Here is a 24,880-nt window from a genome sequence, read left to right on the forward strand (position 1 = left end):
GAAATATTTCTCAAGGTTTATGATAAATCCACAGTCTGTGTGTGTTTCTATAGTAACAGGAATGGAGTGCACGCAGACAGTCTACAGTAGTGAACCAGCTATGCTGGTTCTTGAAAACCTGGCATTTTTACTGTTTGGCAATTTCTGCGGCAAAACACTATAAAAATGATACATGATGTTCAAAAATTAAGAGTCATTTTGTTTTAAAGCAAAGAATTGAAATTAAGCTTAAGTATATACTCTTTGAGGTGTAACAAGAGAAAGCTATCAAATATAGTCATATACTGATTTATAACTGAATGATCACTAATGTTTGAAAACCAGATCCTGCATTTGAAATCAATTCAATACATACACACATACCCCTCCAGAAAATTTCAACTACAACTCGCACTTAATGACACAATATGAGGATTTTGGGATGACTGCATCAAGGGAGATTTTCATTTTACTATTTTTTCCCCAAATCTACACCAAGAAGAAAATGGTAAGGAGAGTTAATCTTTTTTTTAAAATATGGTCCATTATTTTCAGTACTTAGGTTTGCAAGGGTGAAACCAGAGCCTCTATAAAGTAAAAACTTGAAAAAACATGCATAATCTATATAGGAAGAATGCTAAAATCCCCTAATGCCAGGGTTTTAAAAGAGACTCTGTTCTTCTTGGTTGTGTGTTCTATTCATATTTTAAAATCTAGTTATATGATCAGAGTGATCCTTTGACTATAAGTCATAAATTCTGTATTACCCGTTTTGTCTTTCATAATTTAAAAATTGTTTAATTGCTAGTAATGTAATAACAAAGGTGTATTGTTAAAAAACAGGTATATTATTTTGTTATAATTATCTATTTTAAATCGGTAAATCATTCACCCTTTTTGGAAATAAGAGATAAATATTTCTAAAGAGCCCAAACACACACCTTTAAAAATCAGCAAACACAAACTGCTACTAAGTATCAACAAGATGCATATTACTCTAAAAAGTAATATTCTTCTTTCAGAAGCCTTTCTACATTTTAACTTCACCACACACACACAAAAAAGGGGGTAGTGTTATGGAAAAAAGAAAATCAACCACTTGGTTCTAAGAACTTGACCATGCCTCTACAACATCAAAAAGGAAATGAACAACAATATTCACCTTTTGTTTACTAAAAGTAGCTAGAATTGATAGCATCTAATCTGGCTCTGTTATAGACAAAAAGCAATAACTGAATTTGGTACAGTGACTACACAACTCAACATCAATCTTTCAAACAAAACATATCCTGCTTGAAAATTCTTTTTTTTAAATAAATGTATTTATTTATTTTTGGCTGTGATGGGTCCTCATTGTTGTGTGCAGGCTTTCTCTAGTTGTGCCGAGCGGGGGGGGGGGGGGGGGGGGGGGGCGGGGGGAGTACTCTTTGTTGTGGTGCGCGGGCTTCTCACTGCAGTGGCTTTTCTTGTTGCGGAGCATGGGTTCTTGGCACTCGGGCTTCAGTAGTTGTGGCTTGTGGGCTCTAGAGCGCAGGCTCAGTAGTTGTGGCTCACGGGCTTAGTTGCTTCGTGGCATGTGAGATCTTCCCAGACCAGGGCTCGAACCCGTGTCCCCTGCATTGGCAGGCGGATTCTTAACCACTGCGCCACCAGGGAAGCCCTTTTGAATCATTTAAAGAGGTTTATTGCCACTCTGGTTGAGGCTAACTCTTTGAAAGTTTAATGCAAAAAAAAAAAAAGTGCGGGGAATTCCCTGGCCATCCAGTGGTTAGGACTCCTCGCTTCCACTGCCAGGGGTCTGGGTTTGATCCCTGGTCAGGAACTAAGATCCCGCAATACACAAGGTGGGCCCCCCACCCCGGCCCCCCGCCAAAAAAAGTTTAATGCTATGATTTAGGGAAAAACATTTTATTTTCTGAACTATATTTCAGCAATTACACTAATAAAACATCAATTCTCCAAATGATACAAAAGGCTTGCAGTATTGTAGTATGTTAAATAAATGTTCTATATTAGTAAACCTTATATGGATATCTTGACTTAAAGGTACTTTCCAAGGTAGCCTTTTTTTTTTTTTTTTTTGCGGTACGCGGGCCTCTCACTGTTGTGGCCTCTCCCGTTGCGGAGCACAGGCTCCGGACGTGTGCAGGCTCAGCGGCCATAGCTCATGGGCCCAGCCGCTCCGCGGCATGTGGAATCCTCCTGGACCGGGGCACGAACCCGTGTCCCCTGCATCGGCAGGCGGACTCGCAACCACTGCGCCACCAGGGAAGCCCCTGAGGTAGCCTTTTAAAAAGAACTCTACGCTGCTGACTAATTTCTGGGTTAAAGTGGAAAATATGCTTGCTTTAAAAAATAAACAATTCGAGAGAGAATATATTCCCTTTATATCGTCATGTGATTTTACTCATTTATCCACCAAGATACAAAGGGAATCATGTCATTTTTATACAATTACTGACAACATGCACCCAAATCAAAGTAGTTTTACTCCATCTATATCTAATAAACTCAAGATGTATCAATAGAAGATACCTTTCTAGAATAGGATTTGTTACATGACATTTATTCATTAAACAACTAAGCAAAGGCATAAGATTGGCCACTCTCTTCAATAAATGAAGAAATAAAATATGAGTACGATGCTCAAATAAAAACAAAACAGAAATAAATACTGGTGAGGTTTTCTCTTCTTGCTCCCTACTCAGGTACAGTATTTTTGTCCTACTTTTTTTTTTTTTAACATCTTTATTGGAGTATAATTGCTTTACAATGGTATGTTAGTTTCTGCTTTATAACAAAGTGAATCAGTTATACATATACATATGTTCCCATATCTCCTCCCTCTTGCATCTCCCTCCCTCCCACCCTCCCCAACCCACCCCTCTAGGTGGTCACAAAGCACCGAGCTGATCTCCCTGTGCTATGCGGCTGCTTCCCACTAGCTATCAGTTTTACATTTGGTAGTGTATATATGTCCATGCCACTCTCTCACTTTGTCCCAGCTTACCCTTCCCCCTCCCCATGTACTCAAGTCCATTCTCTAGTAGGTCTGTGTCTTTATTCCTGTCTTGCCCCTAGGTTCTTCATGACCTTTTTTTTTTTTTAAGATTCCATATATATATGTTAGCATACAGTATTTGTTTTTCTCTTTCTGACTTACTTCACTCTGTATGACAGTCTCTAGGCCCATCCACCTCACTACAAATAACTCAGTTTCATTCCTTTTTATGGCTGAGTAATATTCCATTGTATATATGTGCCACATCTTCTTTATCCATTCATCTGTCGATGGACACTTCGGTTGCTTCCATGTCCTGGCTATTGTAAATAGAGCTGCAATGAACATTTTGGTACATGACTCTTCTTGAATTATGGTTTTCTCAGGGTATATGCCCAGTAGTGGGATTGCTGGGTCATATGGTAGTTCTATTTTTAGTTTTTTGAGGGACGTACATACTGTTCTCCATAGTGGCTGTTGTCCTACTTTCTCAAAGACACAGTAGTATTCCTACAGAATGCCCTGTAATCTATTAATTTTACTCAATTTAAATAAGAATGCTGTCACAAAAAGCTACATATTGTATTATTCCATTTATATGAAATGTCCAGAACAGGCAAATCCATAGACACAGAAAGCAGAGCAGTGGCAGCCAGGGGCTGCGAGGAGGAAGGAATGGAAGCTAACTGCTAGTGGGTATGGGATCTCTTTTTGGGTGATGAAAATGTTCTGGAATTAGTGGCTGGTTGCACAACCTTGTGAATATAATAAAAACCGCAGAACTGTACCGTTTAAAAAGGTGAACTGTATCTCAAAAAAAAAAAAAAAGGAATGTCTAGAAGAAATCAAGAAAGTATTTGCGTATGTTTCTCAACAATGAAGTCTACAATACCTATACAAAGATTTACTGGTTTCAACACACATGCACACTGTACTTAAAATATGGGCTTCCCTGGTGGCGCAGTGGTTGAGAGTCTGCCTGCCGATGCAGGGGACACGGGTTCGTGCCCCGGTCCGGGAAGATCCCACATGCCGCGGAGCAGCTGGGCCCATGTGCCATGGCCGCTGAGCCTGCGCGTCCGGAGCCCGTGCTCCGCAACGGGAGAGGCCACAACAGTGAGAGGCCCACATACCGCAAAAATAAATAAATAAATAAATAAAATTTAAAAAAACAAAAAGCTCTACACTTATTAAGTAAGCTACAGCAATTAAAAGGTGAGGTACTGGCAAAGAGACAATGAAACAGACTAAGATCCGAGACACAGACCCAAGTCGATACGGGAATTTGGCATGTAACAGAAGAATCACTGCAGATGAATGAAGAAAGGATAGAATATTTAAAGAATGGTAGTGGGACAACTGTTTATCCATATAGAAAAAAAATTAGATCCTCGCCATGTAATATAGCAGCTCCAGGTGGATTAAAGACCAGATATAAAAAGTAAAACTTAAAAAATTTTTAAGGAAAAACATAAACATAAAACGGAAGTAGATCATTATGAACTCAAGGTGGGGAAGGATTTCTTAAACAATACATAAACAGTAAAAAACACATTGATGAATAAAAGCAACAATATTTTTTTAAAAAACTGTATACCACAAGATCACACAAACAAGTGAGAGGGCAATTCTCCAGACTGCAATGCATTAAAACAAAGCTGGGTTCTACCCTCCAACCTTCTGCCAACTTTCCTCAGTTCTTGCTATGTTCACTGGCTGTGCCTTATCATCTCATCTGAATTAGAGTAACAACTTCAAACTGCTCTTCCTGCTTTCAGAGTTGTCCACCTCCAATCTACCCTCTCTACCACTGACAGTTCCTAAAAAGAAAACAACCGTTTCCCCCCATCCCGCCACCCCCAAATTTAATAACCTCCCATGGCTCTCCATGCCTTAGGATAAACTCCTCAAAGCAAAAGGTCTCTCTTGATTTGGCCCCTGCCTACCTGTCCAGCCTCCCCTCCTCCTGTTTCTGCTTTCCCACTTTGCCTTCCACCATTCTATCATTTCCTCTCTCATCAACCACTTAGCTTTTGTACAGATGTGTTAAAATACTCCAAGAAGCTTTCCCAGACCACCCTTCACCCACCCTCTGAAGTCCCTGATAGCATCCTACCTATACTCTACCACAGCACTAATATATCACAGAGGACCATCTTGACCTAAATGACGGGTGTGTGTGTGCGTGTAAGTGAACATGATCTCAAAACATCTGTGTAAGAAATAAGAATAAAATACTTGATTACATCCATTCTGGATACCAGCTGCTGTCTGTTAATTGCCCTCTGTAGGCTGAGACAATGTTGGGCGGAGGTTCATGCCAGCTCCTCCTTCCTTCCCATTCTGCTGCTACTACAATGGGAAGGAGACCAAAAGTTACAGCCAGGTTGTCCCCACCCCAACCTATACAGGCTCCTCTAATAAAGCACATATTTATTGAGCACCTACTACATGCCAGACATCGCACTAAGCACTAAAGTCGTAGAGATGAAAATTCAGACATGGTTCCTGGAATTATACAGTTGCATTATTACCGGAGAGAGAAAAGCAATAAAGGGAACATGCTGGAGATGAGGCTCAGTAATACGCATTTATTCATTTCATATCGAGTGCCTGTATTATGTTTAGTCCTAAGTACTAGAGATAAAAGATGAGCAAGACAGAGTCCCTGTGGACAGAAGGGACAAGTGCCCTGGATGACAAAGGAAAACATCCAAGGTTGAGGAGCTGGGGGATGTGGGACAGAGAGAGGATGCAGGGGACCCGAGACATTTCCAAGTATAGGAAACAAAAAGTCCTAACCTGTGGAAGGGAGGGGAACTCCTTTACAAAGACCTATATTAACCATCACCTAAAATGGTTAAGAACTTCCTTGGCTTCTTAGTTTCACATCTTCTAAATGATCTAGATTATATATTTCTTGATATGTTGCAAAACCAAATTACAAGAATTTGATGAAAGCACACTACATAATTCAGGGGTATAAAAACAACTTACATGCCAGAGAATATGGCAAGACTGGAAGTTTATGATGAGGACATGGGACTGCTTCATCTCTGAAACCCAGCCAACTACAGTGGCTAGCACATTATCAATAAACAGATTGATCACAAACAGAAAGGAGTATTGCAGTAAGGAGCCACAGGATTAGATTAACAATGTGAGTATTTTAACATGAGCTCATAATTGTTAAGTAACTAGTGTTCCTGAAATACCACAGGTGTTTGTTAGCAGCATGCATTTAGAACTGACTGTACAGATTTACTTTTTCCCTCCTAAAAAGATCATGAATAAAGCTGGGAAGTAGCTGCACAAAACCAAACAAGCAGCAGGTAATCAGGTCACTAAGAGGAAACAGAACAAAATGAAATTTCCCCCTATTATTTTTAAACTTTTTCAAAAGTTTAGTATGTAATCTTACTATATATTTTATCAAGTAACCTTTTCATCAGAATTAGAGTAGAAGATATTTTATTAAGTGCTGGAAATTCAGAGTATAAACACATCACAAAAAAAGAGTCACTGGCTGACAAGAAATGTATTTACATAACCATATTTAATTCGAAGCTCACTACCATGAATCTAATAATTCTACAGGCATACATAAACTATTAACATAGGGACTTCCCTAGTGGTTCAGTGGTTAAGACTCCGCCTTCCAATGCAGGGGGCATGGGTTCGATCCCTGGTTAGAGAATTAAGGTCCCACATGCTGCAAGGTGTGGTCAAAAAAAAAAAAAAAAACACATTTAAACTATTAACATATTAGGGTTCATATTTTCCAAAACAGTAGTTATATTATGAAATGAAGCTCTGTCTTTCATTCAGTGTATAAAAACTGCAATCATTACTAATGGGATTAAGAGAAACTGTCACAACATTAGCACTGTTGAGCATAACACATGATAAGAAGAATATAAAACTCTAATGAGTTTCTAATAAAATGACTTCCCTTTTTTGAATCATTTATAGCCTAATACAAAACCTGTACTAAACACAAAATCAGTTTATATTAGAATGCCAACCTGTATTTGAGGCAACTTTGAGTAACTTCAGCATTCAGAGAATTGCCAAATGTGTTCAGATTTCTGAAGTTCATATTTATCTTTAATTTCCAAAGCAAAGGGTAGCAGTGCCTCTTTGGTCATGGAAAAACCAACCAGCCAACAAAACATAACTACTTCACTTCTAGCAAAGGTACTGGGTACTTTTATGTTTTGCTCACTGCTGTAACCCTAATCCCCCAGTACCGTAAGGGAATGAAAAAGGCTGTTAAATGAATACAGGAATGGCAGAAAGGACAAGCGGAAATTAGAACCGCTATTTTACTGAATGTTCATTTCCATCCAAGTAATGAAGAAAGAAGAAAATGTGTTTTGGCTCTCAAACTACAGTCAAAAGTGCAGCCCCAAATCACAGCATTAGTATATGCTGTAACAGGACTTCAACTCCATAATCTAAAATTATGCAGATAATTTCAGTGTGGACCTCATCAAATCTCTGTGTTGTTATACTAATCTCTAAAATTACTAACATTTCCCAAGAGCCAGATATGAGTTACCAAATCAAATTTGGTTTTTAGTATCTGGACTTTACATAACCCACTGATCAAGAAGTGATCCAAAACTCAAATATATGACTGAGAATCAGACTAGGAAGGCAACACACTTATCAATGAGTTCGCACTCTTAAACAACGTTTTTGAACCCTGGCACTACTAACACTTGTTGAGGAAGGCTGTCATGAGCATTCAAGATGTTTAGCAGCGGGCTTCCCTGGTGGCGCAGTGGTTGGGAGTCCACCTGCCGATGCAGGGGACACGGGTTCATGCCCCGGTCCGGGAGGATCCCACATGCCGCGGAGCGGCTGGGCCCGTGAGCCATGGCCGCTGAGCCTGCGCGTCCGGAGCCTGTGCTCCGCTACGGGAGAGGCCACAACAGTGAGAGGCCCACGTACCGCCAAAAAAAAACGATGTTTAGCAGCATCCTGGCCTCTACGCACTAGATGCCAGTAGTACCACCTGCCAGGAATAATAAAGGATGTCTCTAGACATTGCCAAATGTTCCCTGGAGGGCAAAATCGCCCTAGGGTTGAGAACTACTGCCCTAAAAGGATGTTCACCAAAATGGAAATGCTTACTATAGTCTGTTCTCTCTTGCTTTGCCTTTTACTTCTCTGTAGATTCTATAATGAACATATAAAAATGTTAATATGTCTCTTCAAAAAAAAAATACAATTCATTAATTATAAATCAAGAAAATGCTCATTATTTATTCGGCTTCTATCCTATTTTTCAATGACTAATACACACAGATGTTTTCCTGAATATGCCATATTTCTGAGTATTCAAAAGGTTAAACAAAAGAACTTGCAACAACTCAGAATAGATCCCGATTTTAATCTGTATAAGAATCTCTCTAAAATTTCAAACAAAAAATACTTTAAACATGTTTCAAGTAAAATAATATAATTTACTGAGGACTTACAATGTGATGTTCCAAGTGCTTTACAAGTATTATCTCATTTAATCGTCAGAAAACTCCTGCAAAATGGATACTAGTATCTCCATTTTACAGATGAGGAAACTGAAAGACAGACAGGTTAGGTGGCCTGTCCAAGGTCACACATAAAGTAAGAGGTAGAGCCAGGAGTCAAATCCAGGCAGTCTTGCTTCATGACCTGCACCCTTTACCACATGCTACACTGTCACTGACCACTGAACCACTTTTCTGTCATGTCTGTATCAATTCAGAAAGGCAACCATTACTGCTTCAGAAAACATCCCTACAATTAACAAAGCCAGCATCTTCAACTTGTAAAGAGGCTGTGATAGACAGAATAATGACCCCCCACCAAATACCCACATCCTAATCCCTAGAACCCGTGAACATGTTACCTGATGTGGCAAAAGGGACTTTGCAGATCTGACTAAGTCAAGGATCTTACAATGGAGAGATTATTCTGGATTATCCAGGTGGGCCCAGTATAATCACTAGGATACTTAAAAGAGAAAAAGGGATGGAGAAGAGTCAGAGAGAGATCTGAAGATGCTCTGCGCTGGCTTTGAATATAAGAGGAAGGGGACCGTAAGCCAGGGAACACAGGCACCTACAGAAGGTGGAAAAGGCAGGGAACAGATTCTCCTCGAGAACCTCCAGAAGGAATGCAGCCCTGCTCATACCTAGATCTTAGCCCAGAGAGCCCCATGTTGGCCTTATAACATCCAGAACTATAAGATAATAAATTTGTATTGTTTAAAATTTTGCTGTGTTTAAGCCACTAAGTTTGACATCATTTGTTAGAGAGGCAAAAGGAAACTAATATAGAGTCTTCTCTGACAGCATTTCTAAACACTCCCTTGTCTTCATTAGTTCTAGTAACATCCCTATAGAACCTAGGACAGGAAGGAGGAGAATTCCCTTAGTTTCCTTAACCTAAGATGTGGGGAACGTGAAACAGAAAGAGCACTTTTTTTTTTTTTTTTTTTTTTTTGCAGTACACGGGCCTCTCACTGTTGTGGCCTCTCCCGTTGCGGAGCACAGGCTCCGGACGCGCAGGCTCAGCGGCCATGGCTCACGGGCCCAGCCGCTCCGCGGCATGTGGGATCTTCCCGGACCGGGGCGCAAACCCGTGTCCTCTGCATCAGCAGGCGGACTCTCAACCACTGTGTCACCAGGGAAGCCCCAGAAAGAGCACTTTTAAAGGTCTTACCCATGACAACATGAATAGTCCTATCTATGGCTACAAATACGCTAATGTGGCCTACAACCTGTCCCTGGACAGCCAGGAAAGCCATCAGCCTGCAATTGCTCAGAGGACGCTGCTGTCAGCTTTTACGCTGCAGAAGAGAAGTACGTGATTTCTTCCCGTTTTGTTGGCAGTCACTCCTGCTTTCTATGCTCTGGAGTTAACTTTCATTCTAGTTGGAGATGCGATACAAACAGCGATGTGGCAGCAAAGCCAACACCACGCATGACACAATAACGTTATGGGTCCTTTTATTACTAAAATACTTACTGTATCTTTCCATTCCTGACAACTAAAATCTCTGGGCCACACTGGATTCTGTGGCTGATTTTCACAAAAATATGTGGTGGGTGTGGAGAAAACTCGCAGTAGTAAAGACAGCACTATGGTTAAGAACCATTTTTTAAAGTCTGTTAATTTAAACATATAATAGCCACAGTTAATAAAGAAAAGCCCCTTGCAGCCATCCCAAAGAACTCTACTGAGTCAACATTTTTTATAATGAATAACCTCTAACTGGAAGTTTATTTTGTAAAGGTGAATAATGTATAAGTTCCCTAAATAAAAAGACTGATTCATATCTCAAAACATTAACTATTTACGACTATGTATAGGAATAGATGAGTAAAAATAAAACCCTTTCCACACTTATCATGTTGGCATTTAAATATCAGAAATTAAATGACCTAATTTACTGCATGAGAACATTTGATCTCTGACTACTCACAGATAACTCAAACCACTATCAGTTAAATACCGCTTATATCAGGTAAAGTGCCTATGTCTGCTACACAGTGATGTCCATTCATAGATGACAAGTCAAAACAACACACTGGAAAACTAGGATTTGGCAGTTCTCTCTGTTGTGACCAATGGCATACAAATAAATGACTTCGAGTAAATCCCTTAATCTCTAAAAGGTTACGAAATGAGGCTGAATACTCAAAAACCGATGATGGCAATATTTTCTCACTTGTTTTTCCATTTTGTCAACTCTCTGATTTTTTAAATATATTTATTTATTTATTTTTGGCTGCGTTGGCTCTCCGTTGCTGCGCGTGGGCTTTCTCTAGTTGTGGCGAGCGAGAGCTACTCTTCATTGCGGTGCGCGGGCTTCTCATTGAGGCGGCTTCTCTTGTTGCAGAACACGGGCTCTAGTCATGTGGGCTTCGGTAGTTGTGGCACATGGGCTCAGTAGTTGTGGCTCGCTGGCTCTAGAGCACAGGGTCAGTAGTTGTGGCGCACGGGCTTAGTTGCTCCACGGCATGTGGGATCGTCCCGGACCAGGGTTCGAACCCGTGTCCCCTGCATTGGCAGGTGGATTCTTAACCACTGCGCCACCAGGGAGGCCCCAACTCTATGATGTTTTATGTGGAGAGGATTTATTTAGTACATATGTGCATGCCTGGACAAAAGTTTGTCTATTTTTAAAGTAAGAGTTCCCACAGAAATGTTTCTATACAGACTCATTCTAAACTAATCGCCGTAAATTACCCATATCAACACTACCAAGATAATCAAAAGCCGGGCCTCACCTTGCCTATTCCCAGACTCTAAGTGGTTTGTTATTCCAGATATATATCTAATTCCTCACAAAGTCCTTTTTTTGTTTTGTTTGTGACACGGTTCATTACTGAACACCAACTATGTACCAGGCCCTATTCTAGATCCTGGGAAATCAAAGGAAATATGATTCTGATCTCATAGAGCTTAAATAAACATGAAAATTTCAGAAAATGATAAGCTACTATAAAACAGGGTAATAGGACACAGTGACTGGGGGTCTGGATTGTTATAAAAAGGACTAATGGAATCCAAACCAGGAACTAATCATATAGAAAGATTAGAGGAAGCCACGTGAAGAGGTGATCATCAGACATATCTTTTATTTCCTTTCAAGTTCTCTTTGTTTCAGAGGCTTCTGAGGTTATAGTAAAAATATTTAAATAATAGTCAAGTATTCCAAGTAATATAAAAAGTTTAAGATTTCCACATTATTTAACCATAACTACTCTAAAGTACTACTGAAATGAAATCATTTTGTTGGTCAGCAGTACATAGTCTGTTAATAACTGCGTTGATTAAAAGAGTTTTTAAAAATACTTTTATATTTTAAAAAAAGGGCTTCCCTGGTGGCGCAGTGGTTGAGAGTCCGCCTGCCGATGCAGGGGACGTGGGTTCGTGCCCCGGTCCAGGAAGATCCCACATGCCGCGGAGCGGCTGGGCCCATGAGCCATGGCCGCTGAGCCTGCGCATCCGGAGCCTGTGCTCCGCAATGGGAGAGGCCACAAAAGTGAGAGGTCTGCGTACCGGGCCTCTCTTAAGTATTTTAAAAATATTTAAAATTTGTATATTTTAAAACAATAATCAAATAACTATTACTAAGTTGTTTCCTGTGAATGGATTTATTCATTATCTAAGAGAGTAAGCATTTGGAAAAATGAGATTTTAAAGTCCCAACCCCACAAAAACACAACAAAAGTAATCACAAGAGCAAAGAATGTGAAAATGTCCACTTCTACTTAATTCTTTCCCTTCACTAATAATATCTAAATCTGTGCTAATCACACGTGGCTACTGAATTGTAAACAAATTAAAATTAAATTAAAAATTCAGTTCTCAAGTACACTAGCCACATTTCAAGTGTTCAAAATCCACACACCCACCGGTGGCTACTATACAGGACAGCACAGACACAGGGTATTTCCATCACTGCAGAAAATTCTCTTGGTCAGTGCTGATGTAAATCATTTCTCAAATTTGACCCAAACAAAAACATCCTAAGAAAGCTTATAAAAATAAGGTTAATTATAAACTTTTTAAAGAAATTGGTGAATAGTACCGTATAACTAGACAGAAATCACATATGAGGAAATTTAGCAGACACGTATGCAAGAATAAAATAAGAGTAAGATAAATCGGGGACAAGGAAAAATGCGCTCTGACATTGGTCTTGCAGTCATGAGTCTTGAGTTTTAGCTGTGAGTCTACCTCTCTGAAGAGATAGACATATTTGGGCTTCTGTTTATAGCCCATAATAGAGGTTAAATCAGGTGATCCAATCACCTGAAATGAGCCCAAACAATGGGAAAGTGAGCTGTGATTCCTCCTAGTCACCAGTACATAAATGTAGGGGTTGGATTTGCATTCTGACAAGAACATATGCGATTTTAAAAATTAACTTTAATGTCTTACCTACCCTCTGAACATTATTCAAAGATGTTCGTTATTTGCAATAGCAAACAATTATATGAAATTCACAATCAACACCTATTTGCCTAAATAAGATTTTAGGGGGTAAAGCATGACCACCATATTTCTTTCTACAAAATTCTCTAAGTAATCAATGTGTATTAGAGAAGTAGCACCTTTTCTTATCATTTTTAATTTTCCTTAGTTTATACCACTAGTAATAGAGTAATACTATTGTTAAAACATAACGGTACTACTCCATAATATGTTTAACTCTAGTATCATCACCCCAAATATATTCTGAAATTTTCACTTAATAATTTTCCACTAAAATTGTGTTAAGAGAAAGATGATGGTCAAGGACATGAAAATATCCTGTATAAGGGAGTGACCTATGTGACATGAAACACAATTAAACACCAAAAAAACCCCTGTCACTAAATACAGTCACACAATTTTCACTTGACTATGATTTTATTAAGTTACACAACATTTTAGGTTGCTTTGTAGTTCCTTTTTTTTCCTGACTAAACCACATTACTTATTGAACTGCCTTGTACCAATACAAAACTTACTAATAAAACATGCAATTTCCCTTATCTATTTGGTTTAACCTCAAAGTCTTCACTTTGTTCTTGACCACACCCAGCAACAACAGACATGGTATTATGACTGGAAGAAAATTCACATTAAATTATTTTCCAATCCCTTACATCAAGGGACTGGCTCACAGTGAAATTTATGACAAACTAAGTAACTTATATCAGTCATCTTGTTCCATTCACTATGAAATCTAGTAAACTAACAAGTTCATCCACATATTTTCCTTCCTCTTTCCCTAACAAATTTTTAAATTACAGAAAACAGGTTTGAGATTGTTCAAATTTTACTTTCTTTTACCATATCAAGGCAAGGTATCACAGAAATTATAATGTAGTTTTTAAAGTACTAAGCAATTAATTTATCATAATATCTAAAATGATAATTTACTAAGTTTATTTTTCCTATAAAGACCAGGGGTTTTTCTTCTCTTTTTTTTTTTTTGGTTCATCAGGTTTATCACTTTAGTATTTTAGGTTCAGTTATATTCAACATTTCATTTTTAAAATAAACAATAAAAGAACATAAGGAACTTCATACTATATTCAAATTTTACATTATCACCTATTTGCTTAATCAGAACATGAAGCGTTGGTGAAGCTATAGCCGTCATGCTTTTGTAATAACAACAGTGGAAGTAAATTTGGACTGGAAAGTTAACTTCATGTTCCTACTTGTAACAGCATGAATTCTCTTTACCAACTGAGAAACACCCATATAACCCATGCAAAGATTCTGCTCAAGCACTAACTAACATTCAACTTTTAACTTCTATAAAAGTGAGTTTAGGCCAACTGATTCACATCTTCATCGATGAAACATTCAACTAAAGACTAACTCATTTTGCATATGCTATTATTCTTATATTTTTTAAAAAGTCATTTATTATCAGCTACATGCCTGGTCCAGTTCTAGGCACACTCTAGCACTTCTAGTTTAGATCTCTATAATTGCAAAAAGTAGTCATTTTCATCTCCAATTCAGAGGTAAGAATACTGAGCCCCAGTGGTAGAGGTACGGTGGGAATAAGAACTCGGGTCTCCCTGACACTTGCCCTACACTCCACTGCCCATCGAGTTAAAAAAAAAAAGTTTTGTTAAATGGCTTAAAGCAAACAGAACAACTTTCAGGGTGAAGGTCAGTTAGAGCAAAGCAAACCTCTCAATAAAAAGAAAGCCAGACATTTTATACAATAAGTTTGCTATAGTTAACTACATAGGTATAGCATACTTTCCATAGACATTTCCTAATATAAGGTGTTTCTGAATAAAATTTGAATGAAAAGAAAGGTATTTTATTTTATTTTTTTGCGGTACGCAGGCGTCTCACTGTTGTGGCCTCTCCCATTGCAGAGCACAGGCTCTGGACGCGCAGGCCCAGCGGCCATGGCTCACGGGCCCAGCCACTCCGCGGCATGCGGGATCCTCGCGGACCGCGGCACAAACCCGCGTCCCCTGCATCGGCAGGCGGACTCCCAACCACTGCGCCACCAGGGAAGCCCAAAAGAAAGGTATTTTAAACCACATACAACGCTTTCTCAATAAAGGCATCGTGACTGAACGGAAAGATAATTTTATAATTCAAAAAATCTACCACATCCTTTGTTTTATAAGCTTAAACTTTATGTCATGTTTTCTTAACACAAGAATATGAGCATCTTGTTTTCATAGATGACTTTTAAAATCTCCATAAATTGATATAAAGTATATATCATCAATTACAACTCAATAAGGCTGGAAATAAAATTTTTCAAAATAAGTGATAGGAATTATAAAGAAAAAATGTATCACACAAACTGCTGCATTCTTGTACACCTGTACTACACTTTAAAAACCACAAATAAATGCAGTTTTTAAAAACAAAGCCTTTCTGATATGGCTAGGAGTTTAAATTCGTTCAAACCTTGCTGGAAATGTTCTAAAATCGACTGTGGTGATGGTGCACAATTCTATGAATATACTAAAAAACACTGCATTGTACATTTTAAATGGGTAACTTTACGGTATGTGAATTATTTCTCAACGAAACTGTTATTAAAAAAAAAACCTTTCTGGAGAAAATATTGGAAATATGTGTCAAAAACTTTTGTAATGTTCAGACCTGTTAAGTAATTCTACTTTTAGGAATTTATTGTAATCAAATCATTACAGTCATACAACTTTTTAAATATGTAAGAATGTTCATCAAATTTTATCTAAAAATTGCAAACTGCCTAAAACGCCATCAACAGAATAATGGTAAACAGATATGGCACAACCATACAATGAAATTATATATCAGTTTAAAAAATCACATTCTCAAAAAAATTTATTTCACAATAAAGCAGGTTATAAAATAATATTATATACTATTCCAATTTGTAAAAAAAAAAAAATACAGGTATGCATAAGAGAAACACTGGAAAGATACAGAACAAAATGTTAACTGTAGTTGTTTCCAGTTGGTAGGATTTCAGGTGATTTTAACCTTCTTTATATCTCACTGGTGTTCAATTTCTCTACAGTAAACAACCCTTTCATAACTTAAACATAATAAATGTTATTTTAAAACTACCAGCCACTTTGGAAAGTACAAATTTTCCATTAAAAATTAAAAACTAATAGTGCTGGGGGTAGTGGTGGTGGTGGGATGAATTGGGAGATTGGGAATGACATGTATACACTAATATGTATGAAATAGATAACTAATAAGAACCTGCTGTATAAAAATAAATTAAATTAAAAAAAAAGATTCTATAAGAAAAAACCTAATAGGGCTATCAGCATTTCTTAGGGGTACTGTGTGTGTGGACCTATATGCATATGGACGTAATACCTTAATTAAGACCTTAACCTCAACACCCTAATTCTATGACACAATAAAATAAATTCTAATGATCAAGGCTAAATTGTACAGGTGATAACAACACAGAAAGCATGAGATGACCAAAAGTATATCAACCCTACTTCATATACAAAGCCAAATTACCCACTTTAGGTTTAAAAAACTATTACATTAAATTATGTGTGTTTCCACATCTAGGAAAACTCAACATATACAGTCATTTCAAGATTTAAAATAATTATTTCTCATCCTTGCAGGAGAAAAAAATAGCAAGGGATGTATTTAACCTTCACCCAGAATAAAAAAGAACAACATTCTATTGGAATTTTAGGTGAAGCATAGCATGAAGTTTCTCACCACAATCAAATATGAAATACCATATTGCAATGTATTTGGATCCGGCAGAGATCAAGAAAAACACAGACAGCTTAAAGTAACAAAATTATAATAGCCAAATAAAGGCTTTAATTTATGTATGCAGATGTGTTATTAAAATGTCCTTCTTAAAGTCCACATTGCAGAGTTTTATGCAAATAGTCTGTATTCATCAGGTAGTCAGAGGGGAAAAATAATTTAACTTTGGGACTTCCCTGGTGGCGTGGTGGTTAAGAATCCACCTGCCAATGCAGGGGACACGGGTTCGAGCCCTGGTCCGGGAAGATCCCACATGCCACAGAGCAACTAAGCCCATGCGTCACAACTACTTAGCCTGTGCTCTAGAGCCTGCGAGCCACAACTACTGAGGCCGTACACCACAACTACTGAAGCCCACGCGCCTAGAGCCCGTGCTCCGCAACAAGAGAAGCCACCGCAACAAGAAGCCCATGCACCACAACGAAGAGTAGCCCCCGCTCTCCACGACAAGAGAAAGCCCGCGCGCAGCAATGAAGACCCAACACAGCCAAAAATGAACAAATAAATAAATAATACAATTTTTAAAAATTCTCAAAAAAATTCAACTGTTTTCTGCTATCAAAATCCTCCAAAGTCAACATTTAACCTTTCCATACATATAAGAAAATATGTCTAGAAAGTCAGGGAAGCACATTAAAGTAGGTTTCTCCAGTTAAAAAAGAAATCTGGTTCACCTAGCCAAGATGCAGACAAGGTAAGAATCAAGAAGCACCAAGGATGGAAGAGTCAACATAGATTGCCACTGTTGAGGTTAATACTTCTTCTAATGGTTACATTAATGTGAAAGCAAGAGAGTCAAACTAGTTTTTGTAAATAAGATACTTAAGTTAGGTATCAGGCACAGATACAGGCAAATCTGACATTTCCTAAGCAAAAGCCATTGTTAGAGTCTGCACATAAATCTAAAACCAGTAGTCACTGAATCCTACCAAAAACTGCATCAGAGATGAACTCTGAAGAAACAGCTTTATGCAACATGGCATGATTCTTGTAGGATTCAGCATTACTTTTTGTTTCACATTCATTAGCAAAGCACCAAGATTTCAAATGACTAAATGACTACACTAAATGTTAGGAAACTTTTTTAATTGCCTAGATAACCCTTTTGATAACAACAAATAAAAACTGGCGATTCAGTTTTTACCTGTGCTGACTCCTCATGGTTATTAATTTTTCAGCTTTCTTTTCAGCACAGTGTTATCCCTCAAGTCCAACTACCACCAAGACAATACCACTTAAACCAATGAGACTGTCTCTGCAGCTTTTCTTACAGGGCATATTACCTAGGTGGTGACTACATGATGTTTGTTTTCTAATTATTTGTTTATACCGTACATTTAGGTTTTACACTTTTATCTTTATATGTCATGTTTTACAAAAGTCTTTAAAATGCACTTTTAAAAGTCTTTGCTTGTTTGTTTGTTTTTTATGTACAGCTTTCTTAAGACTCCACAGCTAAGAGATGTGAGTAACACAAGACTCACTAGACACAATACCATCTTGGCTACAGCCAAAATGCCAGTAGGCAAGCCTCCACATGAGACTTCCTAATCTTTTGAATCTCAAATAAATTTGATAAACTAAATTTTATTTTACCCACAAAATCCCAGGAAGCCACACATTTCTTAAATTTAAAATACCTACTTATTTAAATTGAGTTAAATAATTATTGTGCTTTCCAACTTCACACACACACACACACACACACACACACATACAAGTTATTGTGCTGGAATTCTATCAAACATCTCAGAAGATATCACGTAAAACAAAGTATTATTAGATAATAATATTCATATATGTATATGGTTAAAATGGAAACTATATGAATATAAATTTGTAAAATTTTCCTATTCACTCTCTCAATATAGTTCTAAATCTAGATGAAAGAGGGAACATAGTAGAAAAAAGAATTCTCATTGTAGATCAATGATAACACAGATTCACATTTAAAATTTAAGAATAAGCCAAGAATCATTTATCAAAGAGCTTTTCAAATGCAAAATTTTGTCAATAAGCAGATGTACTTTAGAAGTAACAAAACACATCTATCTAGTAAAAACTGAACATTCTCTAAATCACAAAATTTTAAATATGCCTTTTTCCTTCTTTTCATGCCACCCTGTACTAGCACAACATAATACATAAGTGTTTAAAAGTACTTATTAAGTACTTAGTAAGGTCAACAATAAAAACAAAATGAAAAACCTCTGAGTATTTAAAAAATGTGTTAGGTAGTCGTAGTATAATCAGTTTCTTAAATTTATCTTTATTTATATTTATTAAAAGATTAGCCTGCAGAAATAAAGCTCACCATTCATTTAAAAACTCAAATGCGGGCTTCCCTGGTGGCGCGGTGGTTGAGAGTCTGGCTGCCGATGCAAGGGACACGGGTTCGTGCCCCGGTCCGGGAAGATCCCACATGCCGCGGAGCGGCTAGGCCTGTGAGCTATGGCCGCTGAGCCTGTGCGTCCGGAGCCTGTGCGTCCGGAGCCTGTGCTCCGCAACGGGAGAGGCCACAAACAGTGAGAGGCCCGCGTACCGCAAAAAAAAAAAAAAAAACAAAAACTCAAATGCTGGACATGTTATTTATTAACACATGAATAAATCATCTTAGTTGCTCTTTCAAAAAATAATAGACTCCTATTTATTTTTTTAGTAAAACTAAAAACAGCAATGCACCAAAATTGATTTTATGGATAGATACCAAATTCTAAACCTTTTTAAAGCTTTAATGATTTTAATTTTTTAAGTGTCTAAAACAGACTTTTTGTTTTAAAGGAATTCAATGAATAAGTATCCACGGTTATGAATTTTCTTCTTGATAGTAAAAAATAATTAAAAATAATCAGTGATGCCTAAGATTTTTTTAAAACTTGTTTTCAATTAGGTATTCTTTCCAAGTTCTTTTCCAGGACCATGATAGACCTCTTATTTTTTTATTTCATTGATAGTTTTGTTAAAACAGGAAAAATTCTGCCAAAACCACTTCATTACCCAAAATACAAACTTCAAGATACCTGGACAAGAGTCATTTATGCATGTAAAATTATTTTGTATAAACGCTGTATGTACAACATGGTGAACAAAGTATAGAAAAAGAGAAGCAAGAGCCTTTACCTCACTGCAACTTAATCCCCTTGTGCTCATTATACTACCCATGCCTAACCTTGAGTATTCCCCCTCACCTTGAGCTTTCACAGAATGCACAAATACTTCCACAATAATAAAGTAATGTGATGTGGTAATAAAGAGTCAAGTGACAGGTTTTTCACCAAAGCCTTGGACTTAACTTCTCTGGTCTTAGTGATTTCTCTTGTAAAATAAAGTAGTTGGACTATATCTCTTCTATTTAAATAGGCTGTTAGGGACTTAATTCAGGCCCTGCTACATTACTTGTAATAGCAAAAACTTGTTAACAACTTAACGTTAATATTAATCAATATTTCAAACAATGGAATACTATATGACCCTTAAAAAAAAGAAAGCTGTAGGTCCATATGTGCTTGTTTGAAAGGATGTCCCAGGTAGCCTACTAAAACAAAAAAGCAAAATGCAAACTGTGTGATAGAATTTGTATGTATTTTAAGACAGATGTACGTACATACGTACAGAAATTTTCTAGGACACCCAAGAAACTTCAAAATGGTTGTCAGTGGAGAACAGAGTGTTAACTTTTTTTTAAACCTCTTATAGTCTTTTATAATATTTCAAAAATAAATAATGAACGTGTATTATTTTTATGAATCTTTACAAGAAAATAAAAGTAAAGGTCTGCTGATCAGGTTTTATAATTAGAAAAGACCTGGGTTCGTATACTGGCTTTGCTGTTTACCATCTGTGTGTTATTAAGGTGTTTAACCTCAATCTCTCCATCTGTAAAAAAGGAGTTAACAGTACTAACCCTCCCACAACTGTTGAGAGGATGAAAGGAAATCATCCATATAAGACATTTAGCGCAGCACACTGTTAGAGGACAACAGCTATTAGTAGCCATTACTAGGCTTATTATAAATATTATTATAAATTCCAGAAATGGAGTGTCTTTTAGAATCAGACAACTGACTAAAGACTTTGACAATTCATTCAAGGATGACCAATCTCAAAGGCAACCAATTTCCTTTACCCCAAACTCATTCAATCTGATCAGTATAAAAAAGGGCATAACTATTAACTTAAAGTTAAAAAAAAAAAGCTATCACAGGTAGCAGGTGAGCTGATGAGGGACATGGTAATCAGAGCACAGTCTGGGTTTTAATTAAGTATCAACTAACTAGAGTAGCCTTCTTCATTACATGTGGATACCTAGCCAGGAGCCAGAATACTCATGACAACTGGGCAGGCGACATTTATCTTTACAAAATGCTGAATATCTAGGAATAAACTTTTTTTTTTAAAGTAACTCAAGCTTTCAAGAGTCTTTTCTTATTTTAATATACAACAATTTCTCATTTTCCTAAAAATTTATGGCACTGATGGTTCATTCACAAATTAATTACAAATAACATGTCAATCAAGCAAGAGATATAAAAATGAAATCTCCATAAAAATAAATCCCAAAAAAGCATACTGAATGGATTTTTTGAGTGGAACTTTTTCTCATAAGATTTTTAAAAATTCAGGCTGAATATTATCAAATCAAAATAAGTTGTATATCTGACCTCTATACTAAAAGTGCTCTCCCAAAGTAACACTCTAACAATATTCAATTTAATTTTGCCAGCAGACCAAGAACACATCCTAAAATTCTATATAACAACTTGAAAGGATGAGGAATTAGGATAGATTAAATCAGTATGTAGCACAACTGGTTTGAGTCCATCATATTACAATTTTAACAGGCCTTCCTGGTATTAGAGAACAGTTTCAATACCAATATGACGGATTAAAGTTTGGATTCTCCCAATTACAATAATAAAACAAAAACAAAAGGTCACACACATTTAATCCTTTTCAATATGAAAATAAAATAGGCTCCACTTAGTTCAGCTACTGTAAGTTTGTTAGTATTTAAAGCTTTAGAATAGTAACTATTTCAAATCACATAAGTAGGTACACTTGAATACATTTGAGAGTTACTGTAGCTTTCCTGAGAGTGACCTGAAGTTCCCACCAAAAAATCCTGGCACCTGAATGACGCTCTGAGCTCTGCATGCCTGCTTCATAGATCACTGCACTGTGCTGAACTGACATTTGGAGATTGTACCGGGCAATTGTATGAAAGCAAAGAGAAAGGATGGAAGAGAGTTTATTTTAAAAAAGAAAACACTTCTTAACACACCCATCACCTATAAGCAAGAGCCATCAGAAACACCATTTTAAAATACACACATTTCTAATTTTCCAACACGCCAACTACAGCAAGCAGATAATGTACCACAGCAGACCTTCCTACCTCCCCTCACACAGTGCTTTGCCGAGAGCACAAGCCCAAGTAAAATAACCGAGGCAATTTCCTTGTTTACTTAAAGAATTGCAGAAAACATGTTGACTGCTTCTGAGGCTTCTGAAACAAATGAATTTTCAACATTTAAAAGCCTTTTCATGATCATGTTTGAAATAAGAGTAGTAAGGATTCCTTCAGCTAGTAAAAAATATAGTTTTAACTTTATTAAAGGGGTTAAATTTTACACCGCAGTTCATTAGCATGCCTTGTTCGCAACCAGAAAGAAAAGGGGAAGGGGGGGGCAGCAAAACACACAAGATGGAAAACATTACTACCTCCTTTGGTGGTTATGAATAATTTTAAATAACCCCAAGATGTATGGGAAGAGTTCATGAATAGAAAGAAAGGGGGTTAACAATCTGAACTGGCCCCTTCCAGATTCATACTGATGTCGGAGAGAAGAAGGAATTTATTTACACTGCAGTGCCTGGCAGCAAACATGGCTGCCCCTGCCCCCTTTAAATCTGAATAGTCTTCACTCCTCACCAAAACCATCAAATTATGGCCATGTCTCTCTCTGTCTTGCTACCATTACACGAACACACCTCCTCCTCCCTCAAAGCACCTCAAAGCTGTAAAACCCACACCTCCCCATTTCACAACACCATAACCACTAGCTTCTCCATTATCTAGCCTTGAAAGAAAAGGCACAGAATACACACAAATATAGGAACAAAAGGCTTTCCCTTCCTAACACTTTAACAACCCCCTTCCCCTTCTTTTCCTCCCACTCTGTGACGCTTGGTCCATAGTTCTCATCCTTCTCAACATTCAGTAAATTTCCTTCCCGAGCCCGATCCTGGGTCTCCCAGTTCCTGAGTCTATTTCCTATCTTCCTATTGCATCCTGTCTCAAGCATTTCTCATCCCTTTTTCCTAATCCACCTTTTCCTCCACTTCCATTCCCCTCGTGTCTCCCTTGAGGCCCCATCTCTCCACCTAATTCTTTCTCCTTCCCCCAGACTCTCCTAGTTCCCATACTCCACCCCCAAACCTGCCTACTTCTCTGTCCGCCCAGGTCTCTAATCTCCAAACCTAACTCTTCTCCTCTCCCCCTGCCCCTCCCCCGTTCCATCTTTATCCCCGCCCCCATCCCACCTCTACTCCCAATTCCCAGCTTAGCGCCACTCCATCCCTTATCCCAATCCTACCTCTCCTGCCCCACCTCCCAATCCCCTCCACATCCCCCGCCTTGCTTCATCCTTCTAGACTCCCCTCGAACCCTTTCAGGCCACCCGCTAGTCCTCCCATCCCTGCTAAGGTCTCTCTCCCTACCCGGGTCCCATCCCTAGGTCGCCCCCTCCTCGCCGTCCCCACCTCAGCGCTTCCTTCCAGAGCGCGCGCACACAAACACACACACACACACACACACGCATTCACTTTACCTTCACTTTGTTCCATTCTAACCCCCCGGCCGTGTCAGTACGATCACAGGAGACACACGGAGGCCCGGAGTAGGGCTGGGGTGCAGGCAGCCGCCGGGGCCGCGGGAGGAGGAGGCGGAACCAAGCTAGGCCGCATGAAATCCCCGGGCTAGATTTCCCCCGCGCCGGACGCCTCTGCCATGGCGGCCGGCACCGAGGAGGGCCACGGCCAGGCCGGGCCGGGCGCGCAGCAAGAGGAGGAAGACTGCGGGCGGTGGGGTGGGCAGCGGAGCCGGAGGGATGGGGGTCGCCGCGCAGCTGCAGCTGCCAGAGACCAGCCCGTGGCTGGCGGCCGGGCTGGGGCAGCAGGGTCTTCGTCGGGGCTCGACTCGGCCTCGCACGCCTCTCCGCGGCGACCAGTGGACAGTCCCCCTCCGCCTCCACCTCCGTCTTGGTCGCCGCCGCCGCCCGCTCCCGCCGCCACAGGCACCGCCACCGCCGCCGCCGCCGCCGCCGCCGCCGCGCACAAAGCCCCCCCCACCCCGACTCTCGGGGCGCCGCCGCCGCCAAATCCTCAGCCGCTCATTGGCCGCTGGCCGCGGCGCCTGCCGGGAAATGCAGTCCGGGGCTCGGGGCGCAGTGGGCTAAAGGAGGAAGAAGCCAGTCGGCGGGCGGAAAGGAGGGGCTGGGGGAGAGCCTGAAACGCCAGCGGCCCGGCGGGGTCTCGACTGGGAGTGAGACCGCAGGCGATAAAGGCAGAGAGACAGAAAGGCACGACGCGGAGGAAAGTGAAAAACAAAACAAAACTAGAAGGCAGGACAGAGGTTGGGCCTGGGAGGCGAAAGTGTGCTTGTGCGTGTTCTTTGATGCTTCTAACAGCACATGTCAATCACCTGGTGGGACTGCTTGGGGTGACACTGCGATGCCCTCCCTAGACCTTAGAAATCCCCTACAAACGGGCGCCCGGTTAAGATGAGCGGGAAAGGGGACAGCGATTTATTTCTGTGCCACCCTGGTTGTCTCCCGCCCGACAGCTGTCACAGAGGAGCTCCCTGTCCCACCGGGCTCTGCGTGTGGCAGCGATTTCCGACCGGAGCCTTGGGGGACAGTCTCGGATGGCAGGCTCCTCGGACGCCTCCCTGGCAGGCCCCGGGCCCCACACGCCTGCTTCCTTCTCGCCCCGCGGGCCCGAGGGCTTGTGGGTAACAGGGGGAAGGAAGGCAGAGCCTTCCGCACCCCAACCCAGAGAGACCGGCGGGCTCCCCGCCCGTCACGTGCCGGGCCCTGCGCTGCTCGAGGCTAGACCTGCGCTTTG

General features: G+C 39.5%; 1 protein-coding gene across 5 annotated transcripts in view; it reads right to left on the reverse strand.

Annotated features, from left to right (window-relative positions):
• The window catches only part of NSD3 (nuclear receptor binding SET domain protein 3), a 105,718-nt gene extending 81,702 nt beyond the window's left edge, over positions 1-24,016 (reverse strand). For 2 of the 5 annotated variants that reach the window (XM_082863877.1, XM_082863876.1), the window contains exon 1: positions 23,587-24,016. The gene's annotated coding sequence lies outside the window, so the exon portion shown is untranslated. The remainder of the gene's footprint in view (positions 1-23,586) is intronic. The other 3 variants (XM_082863878.1, XM_082863879.1, XM_082863880.1) reach the window with 2 other exon arrangements.
• Positions 24,017-24,880: the final 864 nt, after the last annotated feature.

Source organism: Leucopleurus acutus (genome assembly GCF_964270905.1).
Source record: "Leucopleurus acutus genome assembly, chromosome: 21".
Lineage (NCBI taxonomy): Eukaryota > Metazoa > Chordata > Mammalia > Artiodactyla > Delphinidae > Leucopleurus > Leucopleurus acutus.